This window comes from Fukomys damarensis, unplaced genomic scaffold (genome assembly GCF_012274545.1).
Source record: "Fukomys damarensis isolate Sample0158 unplaced genomic scaffold, DMR_v1.0_HiC HiC_scaffold_29, whole genome shotgun sequence".
In the NCBI taxonomy this organism is placed as follows: Eukaryota; Metazoa; Chordata; class Mammalia; order Rodentia; family Bathyergidae; genus Fukomys; species Fukomys damarensis.
This window is the reverse complement of record NW_022900941.1, coordinates 9,217,295-9,229,937: the sequence shown is the minus strand read 5'-3', so window position 1 is coordinate 9,229,937 and position 12,643 is coordinate 9,217,295. Positions and strand designations below refer to the sequence as shown.

General features: G+C 34.3%; 1 protein-coding gene across 5 annotated transcripts in view; it reads left to right on the top strand.

Annotated features, from left to right (window-relative positions):
- Positions 1-12,643, top strand: part of Ptpn4 (protein tyrosine phosphatase non-receptor type 4) — a 173,142-nt gene that overhangs the window by 30,056 nt on the left and 130,443 nt on the right. The gene's annotated exons all lie outside the window — the stretch shown is intronic.

The following is a 12,643-nucleotide window of genomic DNA, read 5'->3' as shown; positions in this document are numbered from 1 at the left end:
AAAAAAAAAAAAAGGGGCCGGGGATTTAGCTCAGTGGTTCTACCGCCTGCCTTGCAAGTGCAGGGACCTGAGTTCGATCCCTGGTACAAAAAAAAACACCTTTCCAAATTAATTCCTAAGGCTCTTAAACCACATGGCCCAGCAGTGACTCCACTCTGGATACTAATTTCTGTGTTCATTACTTTTCTCTCATTGTTGAGACAAAATACCTGACACCCAAAGTTAAAGGGGAAAGATTTATTTCCTCTGTTTCGTAGAGGTTTCAGTCCATATGTTGATGGCTCCAAGGTAGAGTAGGCACATCGCAGAGTGGCATCTTAGGGGAGGACAACAATTCATGATACCTACAAGGTAGCAAAATCAACAAGAGACTTAACCACCACTCCTTTCATCTTATTCCGTCTACTTAGGGCTGGTAGCGCTCACACCATTAATCATGAGTCAGTCACACACTCTAGATTCAGCTACTTCTGAAGAAGACCCACCTAAGACTGCATGAGGCTTGGGGAATATCTAGACCCAAACCATAACTTGGGTCAAAGTTTTTAAAATGTCTGCTTAGTAGAGTAACTGACAGTCCCCTCCCCAACCCCACAAATCAAACCCAAGGCTTCAAGAGTGCTAGGCAAGGGCTGGGGATTTAGCTCAGTGGTTCTGCTGCCTGCCTTGAAAGCAGAAGGACCCAAGTTTGATCCCCAGTACCAAAAAAAAAAAAAAAAGAATGCTAAGCAAGTGCTCTGCCAACTGAGCTATGTCACCACCCCCACCCTTGTAAAGCACCTTTCTTTCCTTGCCATGTATCTTATAAGTCACTTTTTCATCAGAGACACAATACCCAACACCCATAATTTAAGAGAGCTTTGTTTTGATTCATATTTTCAGTTCCTGGTTGATTGCTCCAAGACAGAAAAGACATGATGGAAGTATCTAGCTGAGGAATGCTGCTTACAACTTGGAGACTAAAAAGCAAGAGAAAAGAAGGATCAGGAAGGAAGATACACCCTTTTTTTTCCTCATTGAGTTTATTGGCACTTTTTAGGTATACAGAACAGTTACATTCATCATTGGGATCTTATACCTTTATATGACAGGTCTTGGTTCTCATTTTTCCCCATACCTCTGCCCTCTGCCTTCCATTTACCCCCTTCACCCTTCCCTATTTACAAAAGTTTTGATTCCGTTTTGTTTTTCTCATATTTTTCCTTTTAAGACACCCCCGGTTACCTGCTGCTTCTGACCAGGCCCTGCCTCTCACATCACACTTAGCCTCAGAACTCACCAGTGGATCATGCAGTACCCCCTTCCCTAACCACCCTCCAGAAGCCCTACGCATGCAGTCTTTGGGGGGAAATTTCAGATCTAAACTATAACACCATATTTCATAGATGTTCTAATGCCAGCCAGTCAAATTATTTCTCCTTAATTTAACCTGGAACAATTCTACTCAAAGTATTATATGTGGACTCGTACCAGTCCATTGGTTGTGAGGAGTAAATATAGTACATATTTAGTAGAAATTTTTATAACAACTGTCAGACTTTACTTTCTGTTAAATCTGAAAAAAATTGAGATTTTTATTTTATATATCTTTAAAAATTTTATTTTCTAGTTATTTTTATTATATTTGCAAAAGTATGATATCGGTCTATGTTCTAGTTAACCTACTGCCATATAACAAACCTTCCCCAAATTTAAAATAAGCCATTTGTTTTGTTTATGAATCTGTAATTTGGTCAGGGATTGTCAGGGAATACTTATCTCTTCGCCATGCAGAGTCAACTGAGGTAGCTCAGCTGAAGTTGACTCATTGACATATCTAGCAAGTTGGTGCTCTTTGTAAACTGGAACTTCACCAGGGCTGACAGCTGGGGGTCTGAGTTTCTTTGCACATGTGTCTTGTACATCTCAGAGTTTGGTGGCTGGCTGCCAAAGATAATTGTCCCCAGATGAATCTATATGAGGAAGAGAAAACAAAAGTATACTGAACTTCTGCCTTTAAGGAACTTATAATCTTAAAAAAAGGAGATTATATTATATGATAGATTTTAATGCTTAAGTAATATTTATTAATATTAAAATTTATACATTATTACTAATAGTAATACTATTAGTATTGTCAAGCATTTACATATCACTTATTACTAATAATAATACTATTAGAAGTAGTATTGTTAAGCATTCATGTATCACTTTAAAATTTTCAAATTGTTTTTCAAGTACTTGATACTGCCTTAGTTAATAATAAGCTAATATAATAATTAGCTAATATATGAGCTCTAGTTGATTCCGCATTACTTAGCATAGTGCCTAGAACATAGTGGATGCTTAATAAATATTCAGTTAAATAATTGAGTTTTTGAGGTTTAATAGAATAGTCGCAGCCTCTGTTGTCTTCATACTAGGTCTTGAATTTTCTAGCAATGTGACATTGAGAAGATTGTGTCACCTCTGCAAGCCTATTTCTTCATCAATAAAAATAAAGTTAATAGCTCTTTATGCACCATATATAAAAATAGGTTGAGAGCAATGCATATACACTCCTAAGACAGTCTGTATTTTCCACCTCACATTTTAAAGCCCAGTGTACGTAAGCAGAAGAAATTACTGGTGTTGAAGATAATTACTGTATTAGTTTAGATATTGAAGTTTTAAAAGTAGTATGCTGCCCCCTTGGGGCCGCATAGTATTAAATTATTGAATTTTTTATCCTTCCTCATAGAACATAAACTTGTATTTAGAATGAATGTGGTATGTTTAACAATATTTAAGTTTATTTGGTCTTGTTTTAATTTTCACCCCTCTCCCTTTTTCTACACTTTTACTGATATAAGTTCATATAAAATTAGGCTTTCCTTTTTCTCCTAAATTAACTTGCTGACCTTATATTACTGTTATATTCCTTATATTACCGTTCTCTTAAATTTTGCTGGGACTTTTAGAAAGTGAAACATATTCTTTAAAAGGTCATAGGAAGACTATTGAGCACACTTACTTAGAGTAAAATGTGGGCTCACAAATGATGAGAAGCTAGCACCACAAATTCCACTAAATTCAAAAATGCAATATTGTCACTAATTACCTACCTGACATACCTCTAAAAGAACATTTGTGACTTCTAAAAGAACCTTTTCATATGGTGTCACTTAAAAATTATTCTTTTTGTAAAATATACATAAAAGTTACCATCCTAATCTTTTTAATTTTATTTATTTATTTATTTAGGTGCCGGGGATTGAACTCGGGTCCTTGCACTTGCAAGGCAGGCCACCGAACCGCTGAGCTAAATCCCCGGCCCTCTTAATCTTTTTTAAATGTCTGGTACATAAGATGAGATCCCAGTTGCTGATTCTTTCTGCTAGTTCCTGTGCTACTGAGGATTTGTTCATAAAGTCTTTTCCTATGTCAATGTCTTTGAGAGTTCTGCCTAACTTATGTGCCAGCAACTTTAGTGTTTTTGTTTTAATATTTAGATCTTTAATCCATTTGGATTTTAGTTTAGTGCATAGTGAAAGATAAGGGTCTAGTTTTAATCTTTGGCAGGTGGAAATCCAGTTTTTTCCAACACCATTTATTAAAGAGGCTATCTTTGCCCCACTCAGGATGGTTGGCTCCTTTGTGAAAGATGAGGTAGCTGAGTACATCTGGAGTTGTTTCTGTGTCTTCCAGTCTATTCCACTGATCCTCAGGTCTTTTTCTTTGCCAGTACCATGCTGTTTTTATCACAGTGGCCTTGTGGTAGAGTTTCAAGTTGGGGATTGTGATACCCCTGTCACGTCTCTGTTGCCTAGAATTGCTTTTGCTATTCTAGATCTCTTCTGGTACCAAATGAATTTTTGGATTATTTTCTGTAGTTCTGTGAAATACACTGTTGGAATTTCAGTTGGGATTGCACTGAATCTGTGTAGCAGTTTTGGAAGTATGGTCATATTCACTGTGTTGATTCTTCCTACCCAGGAGCAGTGGATATCTTCCCATTTTCTTATATCTTCTTTGATTTCTTTTTTCAGAATGCTATAGTTTTCAGTGTAGAGGTCTTTGTTAGATTGATTCCTAGATACTTCATTTTTTTTTTATGCTATTTTGAAAGGAATTGTTTTATTTTCTTATATCTTCTTTGATTTCTTTTTTCAGAATGCTATAGTTTTCAGTGTAGAGGTCTTTTGCTGCCTTTGTTAGATTGATTCCTAGATACTTCATTTTTTTTTATGCTATTTTGAAAGGAATTGTTTCCCTAATTTCTCTCTCAGTGAGTCTGTTATTTGTGTACAAGAAGGCTATAGATTTTTGGGTGTTGACCTTGTATCCAGCTACTCTGCTGAAAGTGTGAATGAAGTTTATAAATCTTTTGGCAGTTTTTGGATCTTCTAAGTAGAGTATCATATTGTCAGCAAATAAAGACAGTTTAACTTCTTCCTTTCCTATCTTTATTGCTTTAATTTCTTTCTCATGTCTAATTGCTATGGCTAATGTTTCCAGAACTATATTGAACAGGAGTGGTGACAGTGGACATCCTTGTCTTGTTCCTGATTTTAGCACAGAGGCATTCAATATGATGTTGGCTATTGGTTTTTCATAAATAGCCTCTATCAAATTGAGATAAAGCCCTTCTATTCCAATTTTCAGCAAGGTGTTTATCATGAATGGGTGTTGAATTTTGTCAAATGCTTTTTCTGCATCTATTGAGATGATCATATGGTTTTAATCCTTGACTCTGTTAATATAGTGTATTGAGTTATTCATATACGTATGTTGAACCATCCTTGCATCCCTGGAATAAATCTGACTTGGTCAGGGTGTATGATCTTCTTGATCACCTTCTGTATTCCATTTTTTGTTTTGTTTTTTTTTTCAGTTTCTGATTTATTTCATTTAACACTATTGTCTAAAGGCGTATACACTTTCTTACAAATGACTCAAGTTTACCTTTCTTTATGGTACAGTACTACTCCATTTTGTATAAATACCTCACTTTCTTTATGCATTCATCTGTTGATGGACATATAGGCTGCTTCAAAAATTTAACTGTTATGAATTGTGCTGCTGTAAACATAGGTATACATGTATCACTGTAACATGATGTCTTTAACTCTTTTAGGAAGATACCTAAACAGGGAATAGACGGGTGAAATGGAATTTCTACTTTTATGTTTTTCAAAATTTTTCATACTAATTTCCATAGTGGTTGTACTGGTTTACATTCCTATCAACAATACAAAAAGATTCTTTTTTTCCCCCCACAGTCTTATCAGCATTTCTTGTTATTTGATTTCTTTTTTTTTTCTTTTTAATTGAGTTTATTGGTACATTTTAGGGATACAGTACAGTTACATTCATTGTTAGGATCTTGTACCCCTCTACATGACAGGTCTTGGTTCTCATTTTTTCCCCTTATCCCTGCCCTCCCTTCACCCCTCCTCCCCTCCCCATTTACAACCACTTTATTTCCATCTTTTCATTTTCTTACATTTTTTCTTTTCCCTTATTACCCTTCCCCTACCCATCCCACCTTCCCTATACCTTTAGACCTTTTCTTCCCATTTCACAATGTCAGTTATCTCATTAGGATCTTATGTACTATTACAGTTTATTCACAGCAGAGAAACTGTATTCTGTTTGACAGTATCTTATTTAGGATTTTTGCATCTATGTTCATTAAGGAGATTGGCCTGTAGTTCTCTTTTTTGGTTGGGTCTTTTTTTTTTTTTTTTTTTTGGTACCGGTGATCGAACTCGGGTCCTTGTGCTTGCAAGGCAGGCCACCGAACCACTGAGCTAAATCCCCAGCCCTAGTTGGGTCTTTTCCTAGTTTTGGAATCAAAGTAACACTTGCTTCCAGGAATGAATTTGGATGTATTGCTTCCCTTTCAATTTCATTGAAAAGTTTAAAAGAGTAGTGGCAATATTTCTTCTCTAAATGTCTTTAGAATTCAGCAGTGAAGCTATCAGGACCTGGGCTTTTCTTTGTTGGTAAATTTTTAATTTCACTGATTATAATTGGGGTGTTTAGAATTTTTTTTATCTTCTTTGTTCACCTTTGGTAATTCATAAGTATCAAGAAATCTGTTCCTTTCCTTTGTGTTTTCCTGATTTTATTAGAGTAAAGGTTCTCAAAGTAGAAATCCTCAGAGTTTCTGCTGGATCTGTTGTGACTTCACCCTTTTCATTTCTGATTGCATGGATCTGAGCCTTTTCTTACCTTTTTTTGACAAGATTGGCTAAGGGTTTATCGATTTTATTTTTTCATAAACCAACTTTTCTATTCATTGATTTTTTTTTTGTACCATTCTCTTAGTTTCCATTGCATTGATTTCTGCTCTGATCTTTATAATTTCCTCCCTTGTATGAGCTTTGGGTTTTTCGTGCTCTTCTTTTTCTAGGAGCCTAAGATCATCATTGGGTTGTTTATTTGAGTTCTCTGTTTTCCTAGTGTGGGAATTCACTGCTATGAATTTTCCATGTAGAACTGCTTTCATTGTGTTCCATAGATTCCTGTATGTTGAACTGGCATAATCATTTATTTGTAAAAACTGACTAATTTCTTCTTTAATTTCCTCTGTGACCCACTGATCTGGAGAGTGTTGTTCAATTTCCATGTGTTTGTGAAGTTCTTATAGTTCTTACGGAGATGAAGAATAACATGGGGGAGCAAGAGACTGAGTGGGAAAAGGAAGAAAGGAAAAAGGAAGAATTTGAAGAATGGGAAAAAATAAAATTTAAAAAATAGGAAAAGAGAAAAAGAAGTTTGAAGAGCTTCTTTCAGGGTATATCTCTGCTGTCACAATGGACAATTAGGGCAGCAGTGTGCCGAACTAAGTCAATTAGTTTCAGCTAGCCAATGGCAGACCCCTGAGATTCAGGCTGAATTCTGACTACAAGGCTGGAGTTGAGCTCCCTGACCTCCTGCAGGGTTAAACTCTGCAAGGTTCTACTGCAGGTTCCAGCTGACCTTCCCCTTAAAGATAGTCCAAGTTCTAATGGAAGGTAGTGATCCCTCCAACTTACCAACTATGGAGATCTGATGTGCCTTTATTGCAGTTCTTCACTTCTGTTCTATCTTCTGGAGCTCAGTCAAGTGGCCTTTTTGACCACCTGTGCCTGTGCAGTGTGGATGCACATACTGGCACAACCAGGAGGCTCGAGGGGGGATGGGAGGCTGCGTGGCTGGGCAGTTCTCACTGGCCTGCTCCAACGAAGGCCCAGGGCGCTGGAGGTTGGGGAGCAAGCGAGCACCCCATGCGGCTTGGCAGTCCTCACTGGTCTGCTCTGATCCTGATTATAATTTTGCCTCAGCTTTTTAAAAAAACTTTAAAAAATGAAACACAAGAGTAATAAAATGGGAAGAGTAATTATTTCAATGGTATTTCCTTCTTTGGTATTTGGAAATATTTTATTGACAAATTATTAAATAAATCCATTTGTCAAAGTACCTATAACTTCTTTATTGATAATCCAATGAAGGCTCCTTAGAAATAAATATCTGAGTAATAACGAATACTTTAGTTTTAAAGCTGGCCTTTTAAAAGAAATGTACTAATTGTAATTTGGAAGTTATACTTGAATAGGAAGAGGGAATTACCTTTATATTTGGCAAATTTGAAATAATCAAACTCATCAGATTTTTACATTTCTAGACAGTTTGCTTCATGCAGACATTTCTGTCATCTGAGAATCCCCCTTCCCATGGAACTGAAAAAATACACTGGGCTTTATAATCTGAAATGAAACATTGGCCCACGAGATACAGGAATCAGAAGATAAGGTGATGATGGTCTAGTCAGGAGTTGATCCAGCTTTTAATGTGATTCATATTTGCTGGTCAAGAGAAATACCATATAGAAAACTTTTTAGACTGTTCCCTTATATTCTAGTTCTCAAAATAAAACGTTCTTCAGCCATTATGAAGGTGCTTTGCTACAGTTTTCTTAACTTACATATAGAAAATATAACAGAAAAAGTAAAATTAGCCTAGGCTTGGTGTTGCAGACCTGTAATCCCAGCACTTGGGAGGCTGAGGCAGGAGGATCACCAGAAGTTAGTTCAAGATCAGCCTGAACTACATTAGGAGACCCTGTCTCCAAAAGAAAGAAAGGAAAGAAGGAAGGAAGGAAGGAGAGAAAATTAGGAGTCCATTAGCATTCTCTTGGGTGAGAGTCAGAGAAGTCCTTATTACAGGAAACGTGTAATTGTTTTGTTCCTTTTATTTCAGAAAGCCTTTTTTCCTCTTATATTTTAATTCTATAATCACTTTTTGTAACATTTCCCCCTTATTTTTTAAAAAATATTTTAATTATGTGTACATGGGGGATTGGTATCCATAGGGTTGTGTTTTTTGTTTTGTTTTTTCCAGGATCCCAGAGGAAACTGAGATCTGTGGATGCCCAAGTTCCTTATATAAAGGGACATAGTATTTGCATATGTCCTGTACATGTCTCCCTGTGTATGAATTTTAACTTTAAATCGTCTGTAGGTTACTTACACCTACTATAGTATAAATGTTATGAAAATAATTATAGTGCTATAATTTTAGATACTAACAAGAAAAAATACTGTAAATTTGGATAATATACATGTTCAGTACATTTTTTTTCTGAATATTTTTACCTCATGATTGGTTGAATCTATGGATGTAGAACCTCCATATGTCGAGGGCTGTGTTTATTTTAGATTTTTATCCAAGATCCAGTTTCTCTGTATCTTTCAAACTGTCATTAGGTTTTTAGTTTAGCCATTCAAATAGGTGTAGAGTGATATCCCATTCTGGCCTTAATTTACATTTTTCTAATAGCTAATGATATTCAGCCTCTTTTTATATGTTGCATTGTCAATCTTATTTGTGAAATGCCTATAATTTTAGGTCATTTTCTAATTAGTTTTATTATTATCATTATTATTATTTTACTGTTGAGTTTTAAGAATTCATTATATATTTTAGGTACTAGTCCTTTGTTAGATGAGTGGTTTATAAACTTTTTTTTCAATCTGTAGCTTATGCTTTTGTGTTCTTAGTGTCTTTTGCACATCAGAAGTTTTAAATTTTAGTGAAATACTCATTTTGTCAATTTTTTTCTTTTATGAATTATGCTTTTGATATCACATCTAAGAACACTTCTTCAAACCTAGGTCCTGAAGATTTTTCTTGTTTGCTTTCAAAAGTCTTGCAGTTTTAGTTTTTACATTTAAATCTGATCCAATTAGTAATTTTTCATTTGAAGTGTGAGGTGTAGGTTGAAGTTTATTTTTTTGTATTTGTTAAAATTACCATCTTCATTGAATTGCTTTTGCACTTTCATTAAAAATCAGTTTACTCTTTCATTAAAAATCAGTTGAGAATTCTAATTTATTTTAACTGTGTCTCTTTTGTTATTGTCGTATAATGTTGATTACTGTAGTTATAGAGTAAATCATAACATCTGGGAGTGGGACTCCTACTTTGTTACTTTTTGAAGTGGGAGTAGTGTTATTCCCATATTATTTTTATTTTTTCAAATTTGTTTTTACTATTCCTTACAAAAATTATCAGGCTTTTGATAGAAATTACATTAAGCATCAGTTACATTAAGCATCAGCTTGGAGACTTGAAAACTGTAGTATATTGTGTCCTCCGACCTGGCTCTCTATATTGCTCCAATTTATTTATTTAGAGCTTTGATATTTTCATCAACATTTTATAGTTAAAAGAAGTAGAGTATATGTTTTATTAGGTTTATACTTGTTTTCATTTTTTGTTTTGCAGTCACATGGAATTATATTTTAAATTTCATTCCACGCACTCATTCCTAGTGTATACAAATAAGATTAAATTTTGTATGTTGATATATCCTGTGACCTTATTAAACTCATTTATTTGTTCAAAGAGTGCTCTGTAGATTGCTTGGGATTTTCCCCATAGATATGTCATATGCAAATACTAGAGTAATAGAATAATTTTATGTCTTTCTGTATCTCCCTCCCTTCACTTCATTGCATTGGCTAGGACTCCCAGCACATTATGTTGAGTAAGTGTTGAGAGTAGACATCCTTCCTTGCTTTGTTCCTGATTTGGGGGAGCAGCATCTAGCCTTCAACCATTAATTAAGTATATTATCTGTAGGACCCCCCCCCCCGCACACTTTGATAGAGACCTTCTTTTTTCATGTTGAGGAAAGTTGCCTTTATTTCTAGATTTTGAAATTTTATCATGGGTGGTGAGTTTTGTCAAATGTAAAATTTTCTGCATTAATTTTAGAGGTCATTCCTTATTATCTTACTATTATGGTTAACATCGATGGATCATTGAATTATTAGATAAACCTTATTGCAACTTGGAAATAAAACCAAGTAGGTAATTTTATGCATTTCTTTTATGTATTGTGGAATTCTAGTTCCTTATATATTGTTCAGGATTTTTGTGTCCATATTCATGACATTGCTTTGTAGTTTTTCTATTTTGTGCCTTTGTCTATTTTCCATCAAGAGAATACTGACTCCATAAAATTAATTGAGAATTGTTCTCTTTTACTTCCTAGAAGACTGTAAGTGGCTCTGATTTTTTCTTTAAACTTTTGGTAGAATTTTCCAGTTGTACCATTTCAATCTAAAGATTCTGTTGAAGGAGTTTAAAAATTATGTCTTCAAAATTTAAAATAGTTACAGGGCTGTTTAAATTATTTTTATATTAAATTTTAGTATTTGGTCTTTATTGAAGCATTGGTCCATTTTGTGTCAAATTATTGAACTTATGTATAAGTTTGTAATACTATTTTTTTTCCTCCTTGAGTTTATTGGTACTTTTTAGGTATACAGTACAGTTACATTCATTATTGGGATCTTGTACCTTTACATGACAGGTGTTGGTTCTCATTTTTAGTAATAGTATTTTGATGCTTGCGAGATCTGGGTGGTATCTTCTGATCCAAGCAATTTTTAACCTCATCTCAGGTTAAATTTTGGTAATGTATGTTTTCTTTCTTTGTTAATCTTGCTAGAGACTTATCATAGTATTGATCTTTCAGGTAACTAGCTTTTGCTCCTTTGTTGATTTTCTTTCTTTTTTAGGAGGTGATGGAGGGTCTTTAAATTTTACTGATCTTTCTTTGTAAGAAAGAATGAGATGAGGAAGAAAACTATAGAACTCAGACTGACATCACTACCAGATGTTGAATGACAATAAAGCTGTAACTCCAAAGATCTGACAGAAAATACTTGAAACATAGACTTTTACACTCAGAAAATTAATACTCATGTTGGAGAAAAATAGCCAAAAATATTTTTAAGCATTCTATGATTCACAGTTTAAAATCCACAAAACTTCTGCCTTAAAGACAATATATAGAAGAAACAAAACTAAGAAGAAACACAAGTATTTGGGGTTTTTGAATGAAGAGAGTAGGCAGTATGAAAATGGAGTAAACAAAATAGTAATAAAAAAAGAAACAGTATTTAAAATGGATGGTATTCATACTTAAGAGAATTGATCTCTCATGACTTCATGTCAATAAACACGGAAAGTAAAACAATATTATAAAAGTATAGAGGCAAAATTCCTCACCAGGTGTGGTGTCTCTTGCCTGTAATCTGACCACTCAGGAAGCTGAGGCAGAAGGCTCATTGTGAGTTGGAAACCAGCCTGGGATAGAGTGAATTCAAAGCTAGCCTGAACTACATAGCAAGACTCTCAAAAAACAAACACACAAACAAACAAAGCAATTCCTCAAATATAATAAAGCCAAGTAGAAAGCAGAAGGATAGAAAATTTATATCATGGAAGAACAAAGAGGAATAAGTATACTAGTATTGATAAAGAAAACTTCATTATCAAGGAAAATTTGCAGGAATAGGGAGGGACATTACATAACGATGAAACAGTCAATATACAAACATGACAGAAATAAGTGTGAATACACTAATCAACAAAGCTCTTAAAATACATACAGCAAAAACTATAGAGCGGAAATAAAAACAGGCAAATCCCAGTACAAGTCTCTTTAGTAAATGATACATCTAAAAAAACATTAGCAGGAATACAGTAGAATGTAACAATAACATCAAGAGATAAGATCTAATACATATTTTTAGAAGATTCTACCAATGATAGCAGAACACATTATTTTCAAATGCCTGCTGAACATTTACCAAGAGAGACTATATCCTGGGCCACAAAACAAATCTAAACAAATTTAAGGAACTGAAATTGTGTAAAGTATTTTCTCTGAGGACAACAGAAATAAACTAGAAATCAACAACAGAAAAGTAACAGGAAAATCTCCAAACATGCAAAAACTAAACAACATTCTAAGTGACCCAGAGAATAAAAAATCAAAAGATTTACTGAATTAAATAAAAAGTAAAATATAACATATCAAAATCTGTGGGATACGGCTAAAGCAGTGGTAGGAGGGAAATTTATAGCACTATATAAACCCAGCAACAAACAGAAAATGTCTCAAGTGAATAATCTAACCCCTCCATAAATAACACAAAGAGCCACATAAAGCCGCAGCAAACAGAAGCAATTTTTAACCTCAACTCAGGTTAAAAATTCAGAAGCAAGGGTTGTTATCCTTAAGTTTTCTATCTTCTTTTTATTTTATTAAGAATAATAACAGAATTAGGCCGAGTTTAACAATAGTTAAAATAAAAGCTGTTCTTTTTTTTTTTTTTTTTTT